This window comes from Myotis nattereri (assembly GCF_964212035.1).
Source record: "Myotis nattereri genome assembly, chromosome: 1".
In the NCBI taxonomy this organism is placed as follows: domain Eukaryota; kingdom Metazoa; phylum Chordata; class Mammalia; order Chiroptera; family Vespertilionidae; genus Myotis; species Myotis nattereri.
Genome location: NC_138075.1, coordinates 94,868,674 through 94,894,244, shown reverse-complemented (window position 1 = coordinate 94,894,244; position 25,571 = coordinate 94,868,674). Strand labels below are relative to the sequence as shown.

General features: G+C 43.3%; 1 protein-coding gene across 1 annotated transcript in view; it reads right to left on the bottom strand.

Moving 5' to 3' along the window:
* The window catches only part of UPF2 (UPF2 regulator of nonsense mediated mRNA decay), a gene marked incomplete at its 3' end in the record, with an annotated part of 119,532 nt that extends 116,675 nt beyond the window's left edge, over positions 1 to 2,857 (bottom strand). The window contains exon 1 of the mRNA XM_081093303.1: positions 2,716 to 2,857. The remainder of the gene's footprint in view (positions 1 to 2,715) is intronic.
* Between the last annotated feature and the right edge of the window lie 22,714 nt (positions 2,858 to 25,571).

Sequence of the window (25,571 nt, the reverse complement as noted above, 5' to 3'; positions counted from 1 at the left end):
ATATTAAGAAAAATCACAGAATTATGTATCTCAGAGTAGAAAGAGTCCCTGATAATGGTTAAGCCGTTTTTACATTATGTTTTTTAATTTTGGTAGATTCTACCTTAAAAGTTCGGGGAAAAGTTAATTCTTAGGGTACCAATACAATCTTATTTATGATACTCATCAATATGCATAAAAAATGTTTACAAAGAATTTGTATTTTGATATTAAGCATCAACAAACCACATTTCAGCAATACAAGGAATAAAATTAATAAATTTACAATTTATGACTCATTTTTTAAGATAAAATTAGGTACCAAATACTCTTAAAACATTAAAAAATTCACTTGAAATCTGACAAATTCATACAGGATAAAAGATTATCATTTATTAGCTCAACAAAATCTCCCAAATGTTTGTGACTCTCTACAGTTTTCATTTTTGTAATGAAATTTTAAGTGCCTACTACACCAAACTGTAATAAGCACTCATAAGTTAGATACTGTTCTAGAGTATACTAAAACAGATTCTAAATAAGACCCTTAAGTCTTCGTACTGGTATCTTCTTTGAATCATTTTATCCTTTTATTACAAACATATACTCCAAGTATATACTTGGAACTAAATTTCAGTGAACAAAAAAGTATGACAAAAATCTAAAGGTTCATGTAAAAGTAGCAATGCAACATGTAAAAAAAATAACATAGGCTTTGAAGACAGGAAAACTTTAAGTGTGCATCCCAACTCTGCAACCTGGAAACTGAGCAACAACTTCTGAGTCTATTTATCAATAAAATGGAGATATTGCTACCTTTCTTACAGAGCTCTTAGAAACTTCTAACATAAAGGACGCATTAATAAATATTTATATTCTCTCACACAGAATACTAAAGTTCACTATAATATGAGAGATTTTTAGAGTTAGGACTACTAGATTTTCATTTATTTCAGTTCTCAATTTTTACATTGAGGTGGCAACAGAAGAGTGACATGCCCAAGATTACACAACTAGTTTGCTGGCTGGGTCAAGCCTCACTGTCCAGTGCTCTTTTGCACTATATACCCTGACTCTGAGATTTAAAAAGCCAAAAGAATAAATATACAAACGACATAATGTAGATCAGTGTGTATTTATATTATGCCAATTAAAAAAATTAAACTGAGCATTAAATTAGTTAATGAAATGCTAAACTTCTTTTAAATTATTTTAATAAATCCATGTTCAATAAAGAGCCAAATATTTTATCTAGTGTTTCAAAAAGTATTTCAAATAAAAACTAGAACTTTAAATAAATTCTACCTCAAAATAAGATAAAAATTAGCAATCTTTTAATTAGAATATAATTAGCTCTTACAAGTTATTTTACCGAATACAATTACATTCATAAGGTCCTTAAAAGGAACCCATACTTTTAAAACCACCTTTTTAGCTCCCAAAATAGTGTCTTGGCCCTTGGGCTTTATGTTTCATTTGGTTTTCTAAATATATTCCGAACTTCCAAAAGAAAGTAAAACTACTTCACTAGTAAAGCAGGTACCATCGCAGTGTCCTGGGGGACAGAGTGCAGAGAAGGGGTGTTTGCCTTTTAAAAATACTCCTTTGCAAAGTACCATATGGACTCTGTATGAAATCACAATCAGACTGCTCTGAAAATACTCCAGAGTACGAGAATGCTGTTTACCTTTTAATTCTATGTTATTCAAATGTTCTAAGGGTGGCACAGCAAAGGGGCTTTATTTACCCGTCTCTGAATGTCAAGCCCATCCTTAGTATAAAAGACTCAAAGTTTTTACAAATGTTACCGGTGTTCAAAAACGGTTCTCCCGATGAGCTGTAGGATTTCTATCAACACCTACAGACTATGATAAATGAGAAGGGTGAGTTCACTTGGGTCTGAAGCATCACTCCGCACAAGTCCTCGCACAGGAAGAGCTGAAGGTGCGGTCCAGCGCGTGCCCCGAGCCCATCAGCTGGCCCTGCTTGGCCAAGCTGGGATCCTCTGCTCCTTCCGCTGTCCTAACGAGAGGACCAGGAGCCGGGGTGAAGGCAAAGGGAAGACGCGCCGGCTCCCCAGGCTAAAAAGCAGCAAGCCAGGTCATCTATGCCCACCATTCCCAAACACACCGGCCCCCGGGCCCCAACACGCGTCTCCCACAAGCCCGTTCTCGCTCCGTCCCTACACCGACCACGCTCCCCGCCACTGGCTCCCTTCCTGTGGGGACCCGCGGTCACCTTCGACTACCAGCCGAGCCCCAACCCTAACTGCACACCCCACAGTCTCACCCCGAAGACCGAAACTCTCCGGCTGGTCTCCCTACTCCACATCCTCCCACACAAGCACCCTCCCCACTTCCTCGCCCTCGCCTCCCTCCCGCTCCTAAGGAGCTTTCCCCAACCTCCCCTCGCTCCACTCCACACCCCCAAACACCTTCACCCAGCCACAGCAAGCTCCCCGCCTCCAGCCGCGAGGCCCAGCCCCCGCATGTGGGGCAGGCGCCCCTCATGCCTGCCCCGGGCCAGGGGCTCCCGCGTTGGTGGGAGCCTCCGAGAAAGAGGTCTGAGGAGGACGACGCTGGACCCGCGGTCCGTCTCCTGCTTGCCGCCCCCGGAGCGCTGGGCTGAGGAGTCGCCTCTTGGGTACCACAGGGAGTAGGAGTCCAGGCCGGTGCTCCTCAGACCCACTTCTCCCCGGTCGTTGGAGCGGAGGGGAAGGGGGTTCTCCGGACTCACCTCGAGCCTGTTGTCAACATTAGCCCCGGGTTTCCCAGCACTAACTCCAGCTCGGGCTCTCCCCTCCCTTCCCCCCACCTATCTCGCAGCCGAGGGCCCGCCTTCCCTCAGCTCCCCCTCCTCCCTCCGCCCGCCGGCCCTCCCGCCCGCCCGCCCGCCACTCACCAGCGCGGACAGGCTGTGAGTGGGGGCGGGGCGGAGAGAGGCGGAAAGGAAGAAGCTCTCCTCTAAATTGCCAGATCGAACACAGTTCGGATCGCCCATCCGCCAGCATACCGACGCCCTTAGCTTAGCTACGAGGTGGTATATAGTGAGCAAAGGCTCAGATAAGAGCCACACACTTAGTGGCTCGTTCGAATTGTCCACTTGATGAGAGGAGAAAATTTTTTTAGGCAGGCAATCCGTAGGACAGCCACAACCAGCACCTCGAGCCAGGGCCCCAGCTGAGGGGAGGAGTGTTCCGAGGGCCGGAGGCAGGAAGTGGATTGGTCGCCAGGAAAGGGAAGGCGCCTGTATTGGAGATGCGCAAGCGCAGGCCTATGGGAGAGGGGAGAGGGGAGAGGGGAGAGGGAGGGGAAGCGAGAATGGGCGGGGCGGGGCTAACAGGAGGTAAGTAAGGGCGTGGAACAGTAGGAGAATTACGGAGCGCCGTGAAGGACAAGTTTGGCCACGTGATTCTCGTGGGAGTTTCCTGGAGTTAACACAAGGAAGAGGTCTAAGAAGGGAAAGTTTGGTTGTACTAATTCGAGGAATGAGGGTGAAGATTTAGGAAATTGGAAACTGGAGAAGCTAAAGAATATAGCTGGTGAGGAAGGTAGGAGTTGGTTAGGAATGGGTCTAGATTTACGAGTGACCTGGAGAAAGTACGAAAGTCCCATAGGGAAATTCACAGGAGTAGTGGTAGGTGTTCGACATAGAAACACCTCAGCGTGAAGAATCAAGGCTTTTTCCATACAGGTTTTTTTAAAAAAAATGTATACTTTTATTGATTTCAGAGAGGAAGGCCGGTAAAGAGAGGAGAGAGAAAAACATTAATGATGAGAGAGAATTATTGATCAGCTGCCTTCAAGCCCCACACTGGGGATGAGCCTGCAACCTGGTATGTGCCCTAACCGGGAATAGAACCGAGACCTTCTGGACCTTCAGGTTCATAGGTTCACGCTGAACCAATGAACCACTCCGGCTGGGCTTCATAGAGGCTTTAGAAAGTACCAGGTTTTAGCAAACAAATTTTAAAAATTACAAATGGAGTGATTTCCCTTGCTTACTTGAATTAAGTCATTCGTGTGTCGTTACTTCCAAATGTGAACCCAAGTCGACTCTTTAAAATAGGTGTGGTTTGGCTCAGTGGATAGAGTGTCAGCCTTCGGACTGAAGTGTCCTGGGTTCGATTCCGGTCAAGGGCATGTACCTTGGTTGAGGGCATATCTCCAGTGGTGGGTGTGCAGGAGGCGGCTGATAGATGTTTCTCTCTCTCTCATCGATGTTTCTAACTCTCTGTCCCTCCCCCTTCCTCTCTGCAAAAAATCAATCAAATATATTTTTTTAAAAAATAAAAATAAAATAGGTATCATTTTATCCACACAACTTACTCCCTCTTAAATTACTAAATTTGTGCATCTGGCCTCCGATTTTAATTGAAACAGTGCTAAATTCTGCCAACGTGATCTGACTAGTTGTTCGTACAGTCGGTCAGCTTTGGCTAGTCAGGAGCCAAAGAAACAAAGGTGCAAAACTGGTCATGATTCTTTTTTGTTTGTTTGTTTAAAGCAGTGGTTCTCAACCTGTGGGTCGCGACCCCTTTGGCAGTCGAACGACCCTTTCACAGGGGTCGCCTAAGACCATCCTGCATATCAGATATTTACATTACGATTCATAACAGTAACAACATTACAGTTATGAAATAGCAACGAAAATAATTCTATGGTTGGGGTCACAACATGAGGAACTGTATTTAAAGGGCCAGAAGGTTGACAACCACTGGACTATATGGTCCTCTGCTGGGTGTCTGTTGTAATATAAATAATTCTAGCTGTGTTTTAAAAGCCAGGGTCAAGTTTAGCTAATTTAAGCTAGGTTAAACTACCTGTTTTCTCATATATTTTTTTAATTTCAGAGAGGAAGGAAGAGGGAGAGGGAGATAAAAACATCAGTGATGAGAGAGAATCACTGATCGGCTGACTCCAACACGCCCTACACTGGGGATCAAGCCCGCAACCCCAGGCATGTGCCCTGACCAGGAATTGAACCGTGACCTTCTTGGTTCATAGGTCATTGTTCAACCACTGAGCCACGCCAGCCGGGCCTACCTGTTCTTCCAAGCAGCCGCCTCTTCATGTAATATCTCTGGTGGAAATTTTTCAACAATTTGACCTCTGTCTCTTAACAGTTTCTGAAATGAATGTGCTGAGCTATATCCATTCAATAAGAAATCTAAGTGTAATCCTGGTTGGCATGGCTCAGTGGTTAGAGTGTCGACCTGTGAACCAGAGTCTCTGATTAGATTCCTGGTCAAGGGCACATACCTGAGTTGCAGATTTGATCTCTCGGTGCACCTATGGGAGGCAAACCGATCGATGTGTCTCTCTCACATTGATGTTTCTCTCTCTCCCTCTCCTCTCTACCTTCCACTCTCTAAAAAGCAATGGAATAAATATCCTCACTCCTCGGGTGAGGATAAAAAAAAAAAAAGAAATCTAAGTGTTGAGGGTGCATTAAAACAAATGTAAATGTTATGTATATGAAACATAGTAGTACTAGCTATCAAACCATATTGAAATTTCTCATGGAATTGTAAGATTGAAAATCAGTTTACTAACACCAGCTTCTATTAATTTCACCAAAAGAGAAGTGAGGCATTGTAGGGTTAATTTTTTTAAATAAGCAAATTAAAAAGTTAAATGGCCCTGGCTGGAGAGCTCAGTTGATTAGAGCATGGTCCCCATATGCCAAGGTTGAGGATTTGATCCCCGATATAAGAATCAACTAATGAATACATAAATAAGTAGAACAACAAATTGATGTTTCTCTCTCCTTCTTTCTCTAAATCAATAAATAAAAATGTTTAAATAGGTTATTTCTTAAAGATTAAAAAATAAGGTAAAAGGTTAAACAGAATAAATACTGCAAAGAAAATAAACAGGGAAATATGGAGAGGAATAGGCAAGAAAAGAATGTGGCTATTGCAGGGTGATCAGGAAAGTCCTCTTTATTGGTGCAAACTTTTATAAAATCTGAAAATTTAGAAGGTCCCAGTTATCCAACTACAGATATCCAATTGGTAATTGGAAATCAGAGGAGAATTTTGGCCTAGAGATGACATCAGAGCATCATCAACATAGCTAGTATTTAAAGCCGTAAGAAAAAAAGATCGCCCAAACAGTGTGGCTCAGTGACTGAGCGTCAACCTATGAACCAGGAGGTCCCAGTTGGATTCCCGGGCCTCAATGTTTAGTATAACAAACCATGTCTCAAAATTGATGTTTCTTTTTTTTTAAATGAATGTATTGGTTGGCATCTATATATATAAAAGCCTAAGCGACCAAACTACTAGTCGACTGGTCATTATCATACGCACTGACCACCAGGGGGCAGACACTCAACGCAGGAGATGCCCACTGGTGGTCACTGTGCTCCCACAGCCAACCTCCTGCAGCCGGCCAACCTCCCATGGTCCCTTCCCCCAGCCCACCGCCCTGATCAGCCCCAATCGGGACTGGGCGAGATGGCCCTGATCACTGGCCAGGCCGAGGGACCCCATCTGTGCAAAAATTCGTGCACCTTACCTCTAGTATATAGATAAAGCTTTAAAAAAAGGAAAAAGTATTCTCAGCTATTATTCTATATAATAAAACCCTAATATGCAAACCGACCAAATGGCGGAATGACCAGTGGAACGACCAGTCACTATGATGTGCACTGACCACTGATACAGGCATGTGTAGGATTAGACCACCAGGGTGCAGACGTTCAATGCAGGAGCTGCCCCCTGGTGTCAGTTCACTCCCACAGTGGAAGTGCTACTCAGCCAGATGCTGGGCTCAAGGCTGGTGAGTGCAGTGGCTGTGGCAGGAGCCTCTCCTGCCTCCGTGGTAGTGCTAAGGAGCAGCAAGCCAAGTGGTAAGGAGCAATGAGCAGGCGGGCAGTAAGGAGCGAGGGGTCCCGGACTGCGAGAGGGATCCTGGACTGCGAGAGGGATGTCCACTGAGGGGTCCCGGACTGCGAGACGGTGCAGGCTGGGCTGAGGGACCTCCCACCACTGCAGGAAATTCGTGCACTGGGCCTCTAGTAACTAATAATGACAGAGGTTTATAAATGTCATCTCTAAGTTCGATATTACTTCAGTTTGTCCAGCAGAATAACCATTCTAAATATTCTTTGGGGATACTAATGGATAAATGGTGAGAAAGCTAACCCTATGTATGTCATCTAATTGGTCTTCATTCTTTAATTCCTGACCTATATAGCTAAGTCTGTGGATGTCTGTGATGAAATATTCCATACACTTCAAACCTAGAGCTAAGTCTGTGGATGTCTGTGATGAAATATTCCATACACTTCAAACCTAGAGTCCAAAACTGTACTTAATATTGGTTTAACTTCATCTACTTCTTTTTCTATTTTTATTCTTTTAGTTAATGGTGCTCAAGGGGATCCAGATATACCATCAAAAAAAAGGGGCCACTTCATGGTAAGGATTATTTTGAGGTAAAAGGCAATCAAGACTAGATGCAGGAAGAATTCCCTCTTATCAGCCTAAAAACAAAAGCAGGGTGTGACTTTACTTTTGTGGAGGTGTCTACCCCTTACTCCCAACTCCCTATCAGGAAGAAGAAATTAACTCTTATCAGGGGAGATGGAATGTCAACAACCAGATGTGTTTACATAAACATTTTTTGCAAATAAGATAATATTTCCTATCCACTTCCCTAAGATTTGTCATCCCTTGAAATCCAAGCCCACTGTCCTTGGTTAAAATAGTATGTAAGCCTGCTCTAGCAGGTTTAGCTCAGTGGATAGAGCGTCAGCCTGCAGACTGAAGGGTCCCAGGTTCGATTTTGGCCAAGGCATGAATCGAACATGCCTGGGTTGCAGGCTTGATCCCAGTAGGGGATGAGCAGGAGGCAGATGATCAATATTTCTCTCTCATCATTGATGTTTCTATCTCTCCCTTCCTCTCTGAAATCAATAAAGATATATTTTCAAAAAATGTAAGCCCCAAGTCTAACCACCTCTTTATGTTTTACTTCTTATCTGTGAACTATGTACATAGATGTAGGGCGCGGCTATAGGGTTAAGCCTCGGACTGACCTGTTGGCAAAGCCACAAACAAGTCCCAGCTTAGAGGGCACAGTCCTCTTAGCATAATTAGGCTTGACCTTATGACGCTCCCTAGATCCTTCCTAGGTAGCTAATGGGCTGTGGGAGGTGCAGCAAGTGCTGCCAAAACAAGTGAAACTCACAAGAACATTGTAACTATGGTGACCACTACCTTGTTTACCTCTGGCTATAAAATAAAGACTCAGCTTGCCTCTGGATCTCTCTCTGTGGCCTCAGCCAGGCACAGGAAGAGACCCAGCTTATTCTCTTTGTCTGTCATTTCTCCATCCTTCACCGTCCTCACTCAGGCTCGTGGAACCCTTGGCTGAGCTGGCTCGGCACACATAAATAATAAAAATTATATGCTTTTTCTCCTGTTAATCTCTCTTCTTAGTTTCATTCCCACCCTCTCACTGAAAGAGGGTAGAGAAAAAAATGCTTTCTTAGAGGAAAGAAAAATCTGTATACTGATACAGGCTTGTGTAGGGTTAAACCAGAGTGAAAAGAGCAGAATATTTTGGAGGAAACCATCATAAACTAGGGTTTCATTTTTGTTTACCAAGCAATATACTAATTGTTAACAGTCCAAATACAGGACTCCATACCCCTTTTATGTGATTTCCATTAAAGATAATTCAAGTTTGTAACACTGAGTGTTGAGTGGATGAATAAAGAGAAATGAACAGATACCTCTTTCTTAGTGTGTGTCAGGCATTAATCCACCCAATGAGTCTATTTAGAAGATACTGTTTTCTTTGTTTTTATAGGTAGGGAAACTAGGGCTTAGCATGGTTAAATAATGTGCCCAGGATGACACAGCTACTAAATAGAATCTCTGCTTAGGACTGCCCAATTCCAAAGTTCATGCTGTTATGTAATATTTCCTCCCATTCTAAAATGTTTTCCCTACCTTATATAACCAAATGTCACACACATAACAATGCAGATATCCCCTTTTACACAATCAGAATGTAGAATAAGAAAAGACATGATTTTATAATCTAGTTCAAACAAGATGGATCAATATATATAAACAAAAATGTCTACATAAGTCAGACAGTATGTTGATAAATCTGTGCCCATGATAGCACAAAGGAAAGAAGACTGGCCTGGGTATTAAAGACCAAATGTCCTGTCTTAGAGTCTGGCTACTGCACATGTAACATAGTGAAAGTAAGGCAGATCATTTGTAACCTGTATGACATGGATACATCATTTAAAAATGACTAGGTTATACTTTATGATCCCCGATTTTATTATACCTTGCTGTTTCCAAGTATTTAAGAATCCAAGTGAAAAATGGTTGCCTTCATAACCCAGGATGATAATGTCACATTGAGAAATATAACTGGGAAAAAAATCGTTACTCAGAGAACCTTCTGGCATCATTTCAGTTCTTGTATCAGTTGCTAAGAGAAAGGTAAAGGAATGGGTTTCATTTCTAACTATTTTTTCTTTTGGAAGGGTCTGCACTGCTGATATAAAAATACATTATACTTCCCTAAGTTTTTTTCATGAAAATTATAGAAATAGCCATTTCATTGTGTTTACCCCATTCCAATTTAATGAAAGACCCATCTAAATAGGGATGCCCCTTTGTATTAATCTTTTCATACCAGATATTCAATATAAATTTAATAATAATAAGCTAATAGCAGTGGCTATTATTTTGCGGGCAGAATGTCATAGCAGCCAGTAGAAGAGTTACATGAGAGAGTATGTGATTGATAGGCCATAAGGAAGAATGCTGTGCATCCTTCACTCATGCATTTCTAAAAATGGTCACATGGATATGGTAGGTGGCCTCTAAGATGGCCCTCAAGGATCCCTACCTCCTAGTATTCATGCCTTTGGGTAATCCTCTCACCTCAAGTGTAAGCTAGATTGAGTGACTTCTAGTGAATATAGAAGGTGATGGGGCATTAGTACCAATATTAGTTTACAAAATGTTGTAAATTCACTTTGGGTTCTCTGTCACTTAGAGCAGCCTATTGCCATGTGAGCTACTCTTTGGAGAGGACCACACAGCAAAGAATTGACGGAGGCTTCTGACAAAGAGAAAACCCTGAATATTACCCAGAGGAAAGAAAAGAAATTAAAAGAGGCTGTTTTTAAAGGAATTTCTGTTACTCAGGGAAGAAGAGAGATTAAGTGACAGCAATAGAAAAAGGCTGTTTTTTTTCAGCTGGTCATGAAAAATATTATTATTATTAACATCTCCAATAAAAGTGGGTAGGGGTAAGGAAAGAAAGTGATATTAGTCAACTTTGGTGATAGATGAAATTTGGTTTATAATAACACATGGTATGTGTTCCATTATCACGATAATTTGAAAATTCTGTTTTTTAAATATATTTTTATTGATTTCAGAGAGGAAGGGAGAGGAGAGAGATAGAAACATCAATGATGAGAGAGAGTCATTGATCATCTGCTTCCTGCATGCCCCCCACTGGGGATCAAGCTCACAATTCAGGCATGTGCCCTGACCGAGAATCAAACTGGAGACCTTTTCATTCATAGGTTGACACTCAACCACTGAGCCACACCAGCCAGGCTAAGAATTCTTTTTAATGAAAAGTTGCTGGTGGAAGAAATTAGTCTAGCTTCAAAAGTATAACTTCTGGTATGCTTCAGGATTTAAAAAATAAAGCAACCATTAAGAAAATACCATGGACTGAAGGGTCCCAGGTTCGATTACAGTCAAGGGCACATACCTCAGTTGCAGGCTCGATTCCTGGGCCTGGTTGGTGCTCATGCGGGAAGCCAATGGATGTGTCTCTCTCCCATTGATGCTTCTCTCTCTGTCTCTCGTGCTCCCACTCTCTAAAAAAAAAAAAAAAAAAAAAAAAAAAAAAAAAAAAAAGGAGTCAATGGACAAATATCCTCAGGTGAGAATCAACAATAACAACAAAAAATGAATAAATAAAAATAAAGAAATCATGAAGTGTTTTACTTGTAGTATACCAATCCTATCATATAGATACTATTACAATTTCCATTTTACAGAGAATGCAACTGAGGCTTAAAGAGAGTTTAACTAACTTGACCATGCCTATTGAGTGTAGCACCAGGATTTGAATACAGACAGTTAAGCTCTGACACCATACATTTACTGAACAAATGTTTCTGGGGTACCTATTTTGTGCTATTCTAGGCACTTAAGATACATCAGTGACCCTAGCTTGTTTGGCTCAGTGGATGGAGCATCGGCCCAAGAACGAAGGGTCCCGGGTTCGATTCTGGTCAAGGGCAGGTACCTTGGTTATAGGCTCCTCCCTGGCCTGGACCCTGGTCGGGGCTCATGCAGGAGGCAACCAATCAATGTGTTTCTCTCACATCGATGTTTCTCTCTGTCTTTCCCTCTCTCTTCCACTCTCCCTAAAAATCAATAGAAAAATATCCTCAGGTGAGGATTAACAATAAAAAATAAAAAAAAGACACAACAGTGAGCAAAGCTTACAGAGATCTTTGCCCTCATGGAGCTTACATTTTAGTCAGGGTATAAAGACAAAAAATGATAAACAGATTTGTGGTATGTTAGGAGATGACACATGCGATTATAAAAATTAAAAGTAGAACAGAGCAAAGGGGACCAGAAATATAAAAAGTGATGAAGTTAGTTGCAATTTGAAGGATATTAGGTATAGCTCATTGAGAAGATAACATTCTATTTTTCTAATTTTCTATTATAATTCTTAAATTTCAAAAAAATATTTAATATTTAATATTCTCAATACAGTGGGGCCTTGACTTACGAGTTTAACTTGTTCCGTATGTCAAATCATTAAAGTGAACGAGTGAGACACGTGATGCTGGGCTGATGTTGTGGCGTTTACTGTGACGTTCACTGTGCCAACTAGCGGTGGGGTATCTGAAGCTGGCTTGTAACCCGAATTTTAGCTCACAACTCAAAGCAAAAAATCGGCCGAGAGACAGCTTGTATCTCAAAAAACTCGTTAGTCGGGACACTCGTAAGTCAAGGCCCCACTGTATTTTAAAATGCTGAAAAGTATAATCATAAATAAAAACCCATGATCCCACCACCCACAATTAAACAAATACATTTTGAAAGATTTCAGAACTTTTCAAAGAACTAAAGCATTATATAAATCACAAACCCCCCTGCTCTACCTGTCCCATTCCTCCCTATCCCCCCCATCTATAATAATAAAAGCATAATATGCTAACTAGACCAGAAAGCCGAACAACCTTCCAGATGTCATTCCGGATGTCCTTCTGGACAAAGCCGCAGTAGCGGGGGCCGAGGCAGAGGTGGTTCAGGGCAATCAGGCAGGCAGGTGAGCAGTTAAGGGCAATCAGGTGGCAGGCAGAGGTAGTTAGGGGTGATCAGGCAGGCAGGCGAGTGGTTAGGGGCGATCAGGCAAGTAAGTAGAGGGGTTAGGGGTGATCAGGCAGGCAGGCAAAGTGGTTAAGGACAATCAGGTAGGCAAGTGAGCAGTTAGAGGCGATCAGGCAGGCAGGCAGACTGGTTAGGGGCAATGAGGCAGGCATGCAGACTGGTTAGGGGCAATGAGGCAGGCAGGTGAGTGGTTAGGGATGATCAGGCAAGCAAGCAGAGGGGTTAGGGGCATCAGGAAGGCAGACAGAGTGATTAGGGGGCGATCAGGCAGGCAGGCAGACTGGTTAGGGCAGTGGTCAGCAAACTCATTAGTCAACAGAGCCAAATATCAACAGTACAACAATTGAAATTTCTTTTGAGAGCCAAATTTCTTAAACTTAAACTATATAGGTAGGTACATTGTTATTAACTTAATTAGGGTACTACTAAGGCTTAGGAAGAGCCACACTCAAGGGGCCAAAGAGCCGCATGTGGCTCGTGAGCTGCAGTTTGCCGACCATGGGGTTAGGGGCAATGAGGCAGGCAGGCAGACGAGTGGTTAGGAGCCAGAGGTCCCGGATTGCGAGAGGGTGCAGGCTGGTCTGAGGGCCTCCCCCCTGCATGAATTTCATGCACCGGGCCTCTAGTATAACCATATTTACTGAGATTGGTAGTCATTCTACCTATGCATATATTTATACTTTTACTACATATGCTCATATCATTAAAATATATAGACCAATTTGGTATATTTTAAAAATTTATATGAATATCATTTCTATCTCTCCCTTTCAATTGTATATTCTTGGGGTTCAGTTTATGCTGAATATGTAGATTTAATTCATTTATTTTTAATTTCTGTGTAGAATTCCACTGTATGAATAAATAAAGCCCACATTCTCAACTTCTTGTCTATTGAGCCAGTATACATCCTTTTACTTTTATATTAAGCTTTAGAATAAAAAACATTTAAAACTTGAAGGAACCTTAAAACAATGTAGGCTATGAGGAAATAAAGAGCTTTTGTTCTCCCAAGTTCACAGAGTTCCAAGGCTACATAGCCAATCAATGGAAAAGATGGAATTATAACCTGGGAGCCCAATATCCAGCACAGCACTCATTCAACTACAACAGCATTTTAATTCTAGTTATCTGTAATATCTGTATAAAAATACTAGAGGCCCAGTGCACGAATTCGTGCACAGGTGGGGTCCCTTGGGCTGGCCGGCAGTTGGGGCCGATCAGGACTGTCTCACCCAGTCCCAATCAGGGCCAGCCAGCCGGGGGGAGGCACCATGGGAGGTTGGCCAGCCACAGGAGGTTGGAAGTGGGAGTGCACTGACCACCAGGGGGCAGCTCCTGCATTAAGCGCCTGCCCCTGGTGGTCAGTGCACATCATAGTGACCGGTCGACCACTCATTCCATCATGCAGTCGCTCAGGCTTTTACATATATAGATCTATAGAACTCTTTTTAAAAAATATTTCTTTATTGATTTCAGAGAAGGGAGAAGTAGAGAGATAGAAACATCAATGATGAGAGAGAATCATTGATCAGCTGCCTCCTGCACACCCCCTACTGGGGATTGAGCCCACAAGCCAGGCATGTGCCCTTGACCAGAATTGAACCCAGGACTCTCCAGTCCTCAGACCATCACTCTATCCATTGAGCCAAACTGGCCAGGGCTATCGAACTCTTTTTATATAACTCTATATATCTATAGTCTAAATAGAAATAGCACAGTAGTAAAAAAGAAAAAAAAAATATTTAAAATTCCCCAGAATAATACTAGTAAGTCTATTAAACTAAATTTTATTGACTATAGTTTTAAAACAGCACTAATAACCTATTAATGATTAAAATAATTCTTTCTCCACAGTCAGCTATGCAAGTTTTTTTAATTAAATGCTCTTATTTTAAATCATTTGTGTCTATGTTTTGTTTTTACTTAGAAAATAAGAACACCAGACTGTGAGATTGTAGAACAGGCTTAAAGACAGGAGTCAGTCGAAGTTCTCTCCTAGTTTGATCAGCAGCAAGGGCCCATGGAATTACAAGGCACGATTCTAAAACCTAGTTCTCCCAAAGCTAGTATGGGGGAGCTAATCCTCTCTTCTCTCACCACTTAGTTTCCCAACTGTTACCTATAGGTGTGTCTTGATTGCCTATTACATGCAAAGGACTATAATTCCAAAATCATTTCTTGGAAGAAAGAGTTTTAACATCTATGCTTTATCTTACATTCCCACCAGCAGTGAAAGAGAGTTCCTGTTATTTCACAAATTTACCAAAATCTGGTGTTGTCAGTGTTTTGCATTTTGGTTATTTTAATATGTGTGTAGTGGTATCTCATTGTTCTTTTAATTTGCATTTCCCTAATGACATATGATGTGGAGCCTTTTTGCATATGTTTACTTGCCATCTATGTATCTTCTTCGATAAGGTGTTCCATTTTTTAAATTACGTTGCTTATTTTCTTATTGTTGAATTTTATGAGTTGTTTGTATATTTTGGATAACAGACTTTTATAAAATACGTATTTTTTTCCCCAGACTTTATATTTTTAGAGCAGTTTTATGTTAACAGCAACATTAAGGGGAAGGTACAAGGTTTCCCACATTTCTCTGCCCGGACACATGTCCAGCCTTCCCCATTATCAACATCCCCCACCAGAGTGGTACATTTGTCACAATCAACAAACCTACACTGACACATTGTAATCACCCAAAGTCTATGGTTTACATTAGCGCTCACTCTTTATTTAAAAACTTTATTTATTGATTTTAGAAAATGGAGGAGGAGAATGAGGGGGAGGAGAAGGAGGAGGATGAGAGGTAGGAGGAGGAGGAGGAGGAGGAGGAGGAGGAGGAGGAGGAGGAGGAGGAGGAGGAGAGACATCGATTTGTTTTTTGGGGGTTTTTTGTTTGTTTTTTATATATGTGGTAGCAGCAGAAATTCTGTTGTTTTTTAATAAATTTTTATTGATTTCATAGAAGAAGGGAAAGGGGGATAGAAACATCGATGATGAGAGGCAGTCATTGGTTTTGTGCCACTTGCACTCTGCCCACTAGGGATGGAGCCCACAGCCCAGGCACGTGTCCTGACAGGGAATGAACCTATGACCTCTTATTTCCAGGGCCCATGCTAAATGACTGAGCACCATCAGAAGGCTTAGTCCAATGATTTCGAACTTGCACATGGCAGAGGAGTAGCTATTTCCTGCTTATTGCCCCGATCATTGTTCAAGACATCGATTTGTTGTTCTACTTATTCATTCAGTCATTGGTTGATTCTTGCCCTGACATATAGGGGCGATGCTCTAGCCAATTGAGCTACCTGGCCAGGAAACAGGGTTCGCGCATGTCTTTGGCAAATAATTTCTCCCAGTCTGTGGCTTGTCTTCTCATTCTGAAAGATAACACATCAGATAGTGTCATCCATCTAATTTTTAATATGTTGCTATAGATCCATTATTATTTTAAAATAAAAAAAATGAATAAGGCACTGTTCCTGGCCGCAAGGAGCTCACAATCTAGTGGGGAAGACAGGCAGAAACTGATGACAAAATTGTTTGAAGGCCCACCATTATCCTAGGCCATTTCATTGTTCATGTAGAAGACCCTGTCCTGTACCCTAACCTCATTGGACCTTAACTTTAGCTCTGACAATTTTAACCTTTGCCCCTCTTCAGCAAGTCCCTCCAATTACCATGCCCAGGCAACTATTTCATTTCTAAAATCTCATATGCCAACATAGTATTAACAGCACTTTCAATCCTTTAGCGCTATCTCTCCTCTGTAGGCCTATTTACTAGCTTAGTAAGATAAGCCTCTTTGTCCTCATTTTCTGTCAGTCTATCTCCCTGCCTTGGTTTACTCCCTGTTCTATTTACTCCTCAGTATATGTGACTCCAACTTTTCAATCACTCTCTTACTCTTAATAATAATTATAATGATGGTAGCTACCATTTATTGACCATGTACTATGTTCCAGCCACTGCGAATTATGTGTTTTATATAATACTTAAATATTTTACAGATGAGTATATGGACTAAGAGTTTAAGGCTTATGTAGTGAAGGGGATTGAGGTATGCCAACTCACAATATGCCACTGTGGTGTAGAAATTATTTTGAGCCTAAGGCAATTGAGAAACAGCAGACACAGAAGGAGCTATCTGCCCTTCCCCTTCCTGCCCAAAAGCAGGGCATAAATTTCCCTTTTAAAGATGACATAAAATTCAATTTGTAAAGGCTCCCCACTCCCATACCAGTAAGAGAATGAATCTTACCACGGGAAATGACATGCAACTACATTTGAAAACCTTACTAAACACCCCTTACCTACCATAGAGTCATCTTTCTTTTTTTTTTTTTTTCCTAGTCATCTTTCATGATTTACTATCCCTAAGAGCCCAAACCCCTTTTCCCTTGTCTAGTCACTTCTCCATATTGTATTGCCTTTTGTTAAAATGGTATATAAGCTCCCAGCTCTAATTACCTCTTTGGGTTTCCACTTCTTTTCTGTGAAGCTCCTGCAAATGTAAAATACTAACATAAATACAAACATATGCCCGTTCTCCTGGTATTCTGTCTTTTCTCAGTTTAATTCACATGGCCTTCAGAAACAGAACCTGAGATGGTAGAGGAAAAGTTTCTTTCTTCCATGTGGTGGTAAATAGCAAGACCTGAATCCAAATCCAGATCTCTCTGACTCAGAGCTCATATTTTTTCCCACCAGGCCACACTGTTCTATATCCTTTGAAGACATTAGATTCTGGGCAGAAAAGCATTATGCAATTTCATATCAGTACATGAGACTAAGGGTGAATTATTGCCCTCAAATTAAGAACTGACTGGGTCTCAGAACAGTTGGGACTAGAGACTTCTAAAATCATCAGGATTTTCTCTCTCATAGTTTGTCTCACCATTATGAGGTAATAAATTCTTGTTAACTTAAAAAAACTGGTGAGCAGAAATTGAAGATAATAATTTAAAATTCATTATTTTATTATAGGTTTTGGTAAGAATGAATATTTTAGAAGGGCAGAGATCTTAAATGAATAATGTTCTTTATAGTATAACAAGCATCATAGCAATGAGGAAGAGAATGGAAAGTATTGGACCTCAGGCCTGAAAATTAGATTTAAGTACTATCTTTGCTGCTTATTAATTGTTCATGCCTCAGGTCTGTAGAAGATCAAATCTGCAAAATAAAGGTGCTAATCCCCACCTTAAATGGTTTTCTGAGCTTTATGTGTCCAACTATGTACCAGATGTCTGCACTCAGAAGTCTCATAAGCACTTCCACATCAGTATGGAATTAATCCTGTCTCATAGGCTTTTATTCTTCCAAGGAAACCTTATCTCAGTTAATGGTACCACCAACCATACAGTGCTCAATTCAGAAGCTAGTAATTGTCCCCACCTCCCTACTTACTCTTTTGTTTGTTTGTTTCCTAATTACCAGGTGTACACACACAAGGAGTTCATGTGAGGGTTATAAGGACATATTGATTTGTTTTTAAATCTTTATTGTTGAGAGTATTACAGATATCCTCACTTTTCACCCCCATTACTCCCCTCCACCTGGTTTCCATCCCACTCCAGGCCTTCACCACCCTATTGTCTGTGCCCATAGATAATGCATATATGCATGTAAGTTCTTTGGTTAATCTCTTGGGGGGGAGGGGGGCTCCCAACCCCCTTCCCTCTGAGATTCATCAGTCTGTTCCATGTTTCCATCCCTCTGGTTCTATTTTATTCATCATTTTATTTTGTTCATTAGATTCCTTGTTTGTTTATTTTGATTTTTAGATTAAATTGCTGGCAGATATGTATTTATTGGCTCCTTCTCTTTCTCCTTCCCCTTCCCCTTCCCCTTCTCCTCTTCCTCCTCCTCCTCCTCCTCCTCCTCCTCCTCCTCCTCCTCCTCCTCCTCCTTCTTCTTCCCAACTGCTTTTCCCTTGCTGCTTTTAAGATTTTCTTTTTGTCTTTAATCCTTGGCATTTTAATTATGATGTGTCTTGGTGTGGGCCTCTTTAGGTTCCTCTTGTTTTGGACTCTCTGCACTTCCTGGACTTGTAAGCCTATTTCTTTCACCAAGTAGGGGAAGTTTTCTGTCATTATTTCTTCAAATAGGTTTTCAATATCTTGCTATCTCTCTTCCCTTCTGGCACCCCTATAATGAGAATGTTGGTACTCTTGAAGTTGTCCCAGAGGCTCCTTATACTATCTTCCTATTTTTTGGATTCTTTTTTCTTTTTGCTCTTCTTATTGGGTGTTTTTTGCTTCCTCATATTCCAAATAGTTGATTTGATTCTCAGAATCCTCTACTCTAGTGTTGAATCCCTGTAAATTATTCTTTATTTCAGTTAATGTATGCTTAATTTCTGACTGGTCCTTTTTCATGTCTTTTATATTCTCACTAAGGTTATTAAAATTCTCACTAAGATCCTTGAAATTCTCACTAAGTCCCTTGAAGTTCTCATTAAGATCCTTGAGCAATCTTATAGCCATTGTTTTTAACTTTGACTTTTCTTTTCTTATTTTTTTTTTTAAATCCTCACCTGAGGATATCCAGCCCCCTCACCCCATTGATTTCTAGAGAAAGTTGAAGGGATGTAAGAGGGCGGGGAGAGAGAGAGAAAAAAACATTGACATGAGAGAGACATAATGATTGGTCACCTCCCACATGTGCCCTGACCAGGACTCGGGAACCTACAGCCAAAGTACATGCCCTTGACCAGAAATCAAACCCTTCAGTCCATGAGCCAATGCTCTAACCACTGAACAAAACTGGTTAGGGCTGCTTTGAATTCTGTAGTAGTTTGCTTGCTTCCATTTCATTTTTTCTTTCTTTCTTTCTTTCTTTCTTTCTTTCTTTCTTTCTTTTTTTTTTGAGATTTCTTTCATTTGTGACATGTTTCTTTGTCTCCACATTCTGGTTGCTTCCTTGTGTTGTTTCTATGTATCAGGTAGAACTGCTATATATCCTTGAATTAGTAGAGTGACCTTGTGTAGTAGGTGTCCTGTAGGGCCCACTGGCTCAGACTCCCCATTCATCTGAGGTGGGCACTCTAGGTGCATCCCTGTGTGGGCTGTATACACAGTCTTATTGTAGTTGAGCCTTGATTGCTGTTGGTGTCACTGAGAGGAATTGATCTCCAGGCCAATTGGCTATGAGGATCAGCTGTGAGTACAGAGGAAGTCTGCTGTGCAGGAGATACTCCTATGAAGCATGACTTACTTCAGTGGGGCTTTGGTGCTCACTGAGTCTGTCTCCTGAGCGTGTCACTTGTGGATGTGTAAAGTTGTAATCTGGTATGGTCTAAAGCTGTCCACTGGGCCTACCTTGAGGTGAAAAGCCAGCCACTGCCTGGGTCTACTTGATAGGAGCCACAGAGTGATCTGCAGATGACTGCTACTTATATTGGGCTTGGAAGTGCCCAGAGGAGGCCAAGCTGTCTTGGGCCTCTTATTGATAACTACAAGGCACACTGATGACAGTTGCTGCTTGTTTGAGACATTTTAGAAAAGTCTGAAGCTTGAGCCAGGACAGGCCATTCATATAGAAAGGCTGCTGCAAACTGCTTGAGCAGGATGGCAAATTGGATGGGACTGGGTCTCAGGGAATCACCAGGGTTGAGCAAACAGTGTGAACCAGGCTGATGGAAACTCAGATATGGCTGCCAGTCAGCTCTGCAATGGGGGAAGTCGCGACATAGGGACAATGATCTCTGTGAGCACCCCTGTCTGGGAGAAAGCCACCCCTGAGTTCTTGCTCTGATGCCAGAAATCCAGTTCCTCTCCTTATGTCCCTGGATCCCCTTAAGGTGTTCTCCCAGCACTGGAGCTCAGAGGGAGTGAGTCCAAGTAAGTTCATGTACTGGCCCTTTAAGAGTGACAGAGGCTGCTGGATCTCCAGTCGCCTCTGTCACTCAGCCACAATCCATGCTGGTTTTTACAGCCTGAAATTATGTGGACTTCTCTTCCCAGCTCTGGAACCCTGGGCTGTGGGCCTGGTGTGGGACTGGGACCCCTTGCTCCTCATAGGAGGCCTCCACAGACAAGATATCCCTCCTGATTAAAAAAATGCCCCACGTGGTTGTCAGACCACCCCATTACACCCCTCCGCCCCTCCTACTAGTCTCAGTGTGCTTTCTTTTCTACTTGTCTACTTGCAGGATTTCCATTCAGCCAGATTTGAGGTGGTTCTAAAGGATGGTTGTTCTGAATGATGGTTGTTCTGTATTTTAGTTGTAAGTTTAATGTGATTGTGGAAGGTGGTGAGTATCACCATCTTGGTTTCCAGGGTCCATACTTTCCTTTTTTTAGATTTTTTTAAAATTGAATTTTACAGAGAGAAGAAGGGAGAAGGAGAGAGAGATAGAAACATTGATGAGAGGGAAACATCTATTGGCTGCCTCCTGCATGCCCCCCGCCCCCCGCCCCTGCCTGAGTGTGGGTCCACAACTGGGCACATGCCCTAACTGGGAATCAAACTGGCTAACTCTTAGTGCATGGGTCAATGCTCAATCACTGAGCCACATGGCCTGGCTCCCTACTTACTCTTTTTAAAAAATATATATTTTATTGATTTCAGAGAGGAAGGGAGAGGGAGAGAGAGATAGAAACATCAACGATGAGAGAGAATCATAGATCAGCTGCCTCCTGCATGTCCCCTACTGGGGGTCAAGCCCACAACCCGGGCATGTGGCCTTGAACCCAGGACCTTTCAGTCCATGAGCCCACGCTTTATCCCCTGAGCCAAATGGGCTGGGGCCCTACTTACTCTTTATGTCTAATTACTGCACCCTATGTTCTACTTTCATTAATTCATGTACTCAAAATTTATTTACTGAGCACTAGCTGGGTATATTAGGCACTGGGGATAGAGCACTGAAGAAAACACATATAATTCCCACCGTCTTGTAACCTAACTTTAGTGGGAGGGCCACCCATCAGGGAGTCATACCATATTCACATTAAGCTGCATGAATTTAAGCAATTATGTAATTACTAGAGGCCCAGTGCACAAAAATTTGTGCACTCGGGGGGGAGGGAGTCCCTCAGCTCTGCCTGTGCCCTCTCGCAGTCTGGGACCCCTCAGGAGATAACGACCTGCTGGCTTAGGCCTGCTCCCGGGTGGCAGAGGGCAGGCCCAATCCTTAGGTGCAGCCCCTGGTTGGGCTCAGAGCAGGGCCGATTGGGGAGTTGGGGCGCCGCCCCCTGTCATGCACAGAGCAAGGTGGATTGGGAGGTTGTGATGCCACCCTCAGTCACGCTCAGGGTAGGGCCCATTGGGGGGTTGGGGCACCGCCCCCTGTCACACTCAAGGCAGAGTCGATGGGGAGGTTGTGGCTCCACCCCCTGTCACGCACAGAGCAGGGCCCATCAGGGGGTTGAGGAGCTCCCCCCTGTCACTCACAGAGCAGGGCCCATCAGGGGGTTGAGGAGCTCCCCCCTGTCACTCACAGAGTAGGGCCGATAGGGGAGTTGGCACACTGCCCCCTGTCACACACAGAGCAGGGCTGATCAGGGGGTTGGGACGCCGCCACTCTCACACTCAGGGCAGGGCCGATGGGGAGGTTATGGCTCTACCCCATCACACACAGAGCAGGGCCCGTGGGGGCAGGGGAGGGGGGTTGGGGCGCCGCCCTCTATCACCCACAGAGCAGGGCCGATCAGGGGGTTGGGGCGCCTTCACCTTTTCACGAACAGAGCAGGGCCGATAGGGAGGTTGTGGCCCTACCCCCTGTCACACACAGAGCCGCAGGGCAATCAGGGGGTTTGGGCGCTGCCCCCTGTCACACTGATCCCGGTGCCGGGAGGCCTCTCAGCTCTGCTGATCCCAGTGCTGGGAGGCATATTACCCTTTTACTATATAGAATAGAGGCCTGGTACACGGGTGAGGGCCGGCTGGTTTGCCATGAAGGGTGTCCTGGATCAGGGTGGGGGTCCCCACTGGGGTGCCTGGCCAGCCTGGGTGAGGGGATGATGGCTGTTTGCAGCTGGTCACACACCCTTCAGGGTGGGGGTCCCCACTGGGGTGCCTGGCCAGTCTGGGTGAGGGGCTGAGGGCTGTTTTCAGGCTGGGACTGAAGCTCCCAACTGTTCCTTTTTTTCTTTTTTTTTTCTTTTTATTCTGGGCCAGCTTTAGCTCTGAGGCTCCAGCTCTTAGGCCTCCGCTCCTGAAAGCAGGTATCTGGTTTGTTTCGGTTCTCGAAACTCTGTATCAACTCCAGCTCTGAGATCCCAGCCGGCTGAAAGCTGGTTTCTGGGGTTTTGTTTAGCATCTATATTTGTTACAATGTTTGAAACTGCAGGCTCAGAGGCCTGCAGCCGCCTGCGGGGAACGTTGGAGTCCTCCATCACTGAAGCAAGCAAGCCTCATGTTAGTTTCAAGCTGCCTGGCTGCCGGCCGCCATCTTGGCTAACAGTTAATTTGCATATTGCCCTGATTAGCCAATGGGAAGGGTAGCGGTTGAATGCCAATTACCATGTTTCTCTATTATTAGTGTAGATGCTTGGGAGGTAGAGTAGAAAAGACCATTAAAATACTATAACTAACCAAGAATTTAGATAACTGCAATTATGATATATCTGATACTCAGGAAGCACTTATCAAATTATATAATGTAATAAGGAAATGTATGGCGTGCCATGAGAGTGTACAGTATGGAGATCTAAACTAGCAAAGGGCATCAGGAACACTCTTTTTCAGGAAATAACTCTAAGCCTGGTGGAGAAGGAGGGTAGAAATCATCCAGGTGTCTGTGATGTTGGGGTTGGGGTGACGGGGAGGAAGAGCTTTCCTGGCAGAGGGAATGACATGTGTGAAAAGCCTAAAATAGGAAGGAAAAAGTGTTCAAGGGACTAAAAACAGTGTCACTGAAGCATAGTGAAACCTCAGGAAGTATGATTCCATAAAGGTGAAAGAAGAGGCAGGCAAAATCACAGCAGACTAGGGGTTGCAAACACAAGTAGCTAAAGAATTCAGGCAGGCAGACCACATAAAGTTAAGAGTGATGGAAACAAGACTGGCATACACATGCCATCTAAAGAGGACAGTCAGAGAGTGGAACCAAGATGGCGGCATAGGTACACACTTGTACTTGCTGCTACACACAACCACATCAAAAATACAACTAAAAGACGAAAACAATTGTGCCGAGCCAGCTCAGCCAAGGGTTTGAAAGCCTGAGTGAGGGCGGCGAAAGGATGAAGAAATGACAGAGAGAAGAAACTGGGTCTAGGTGGATCTTCCTGTGCCTGGCTGAGGCCACAGAGAAAAATCCAGGCGGCAAGCTGAGCCTTTATTTTATAGCCAGAGGTAAACAAGGTAGTGGTCACCATAGTTACAATGTTCTTGTGAGTTTCACTTGTTTTGGCAGCACTTGCTGCACCTCCCACAGCCCATTAGCTACCTAGGAAGGATCTAGGGAGCGTCATAAGGTCAAGCCTAATTATGCTAAGAGGACTGTGCCCTCTAAGCTCTACAACAGATATAGGCTAGCCCTACAACAGATATCATCCAGAACCACGGGAAGGCTGGCTGAGTGGAAATTCTACAACTAGAAGGAAAGAGAAAAGCGCACTGAAGCGGGTAGGAGGTGCAGAGGTGCGGAAATGCAGAGGTACAGAGGTACACGTGGAAACAGGCTGACTACTGGATGCTCTGTTGTCTTTTTCAATCGGGAGGGAGATACAAGCTCCTAACTGCTCTGAACTCCATTTGCAGGTGAGACTCTGGGGACCCAGACTCATACGGGGAGAAACTGGACTGTCTGGCATCGGGCCGGAATGCGAGGGCGGCTTTCTTGCAGAGGTGCTTGCAGTGATCATTGTTCCTGCATGGGGCCACTGGACCCCGGGACCGCTCTGAAGCAGAGCAGACTGGCAGCCATTGCGGTTTGCTCCACCCTGTGATTCCCTGAGACCCCGCCTCACCCAATTTACAACCCCACCCAAGCTGTGGGCAGAGGCTTTTGCATATGAATGGCCTGGCCTTTTGCAACCTAACCTAACAAATTGCAGCTGGGTCAAAGAATCCCAGAGCTTCCAAAAGAAGGCCTAAGGCTCATCAGCAGCCTGCATTGCTTTACAGCTGTGCCTCATCTGGGCACCTCCAAACCCCACACAAAGAGGAGGAATCTGCAGATCTCTCTGTAGCTCCTGCTGGGTGGCCTCGGGCAGTGGCTGACTTTGCACCTCCTTGGAGATCCAAGAGCCAGTGTACGCAGTGGTCAAAGTGAGACCACACCAGATTACAATTCTTTAGATCCATAAGAGACACACTCAGGGGCCAGACTCAGTGAGCACCAAAGCCCCAGTGAAGCAAGTCCTGCCTCAAGGGTGTTTCCAGCACAGCAGTTCTCCCATTGTAGACACAACTGGTCCTCAAAGCCAATTGGCCTGGAGGTCAAGTCCTCCCAGTGATACCAACAACAATCAAGGCTTAACTACAATAAGACTGTGCACACAGCCCATAAAGGGGTGCACCAAGAGTGTCCACCTCAGGTAATTGGGGAGGCTGAGCCACTGGGCCCTATAGGACACCTAGCACACAAAGCCACTCTATAAACACAGGGAAGCAGCCAAAATGCGGAGACAAAGAAACATGTCACAAATGACAGAAATGGAGGAAAGCAAACTACTGGATATAGAGTTCAAAACCACAGTTATAAGGTTACTCAAGAATCTTCTAGAAACCTCTGAGAAATTTAGTGAGACCCTCAAGGATATGAAAAAGGACCAATTAGAAATTAAGCATACACTGACTGAAATAAAGAATAATATACAGAGATCCAACAGCAGACATGGTTTCTCATGAGTCCATAGTGATACACTAAGAAGTGAAGATGTCAGTAAACCATATTCCATATACGTGGATCCTGATTTCAGAAGAGAGATCCATGCTGGTGATTTATATTTGGTATCATTCTTATAATATTGTTCATTAAAGCCATGAGTGTGAGTGAAATTGAGAAGGAAAAAGGTTTGAAAGTTTGGAAAAGCATGGAACATTGAAGTTTCTGGCTGGAAAATGGGAAGATGGGAATTTTAAGAAATGAGTCAAGGTGAGTGATCTTTAAAGAGCTTTAAAGCTATGTTAAAGATTTAGACTTTATCCAAAGAAGAACAGGGAACCATGAAAAGGTTTCAGGCAATAGTAATATGAGATATGAAATTTAAGAAAT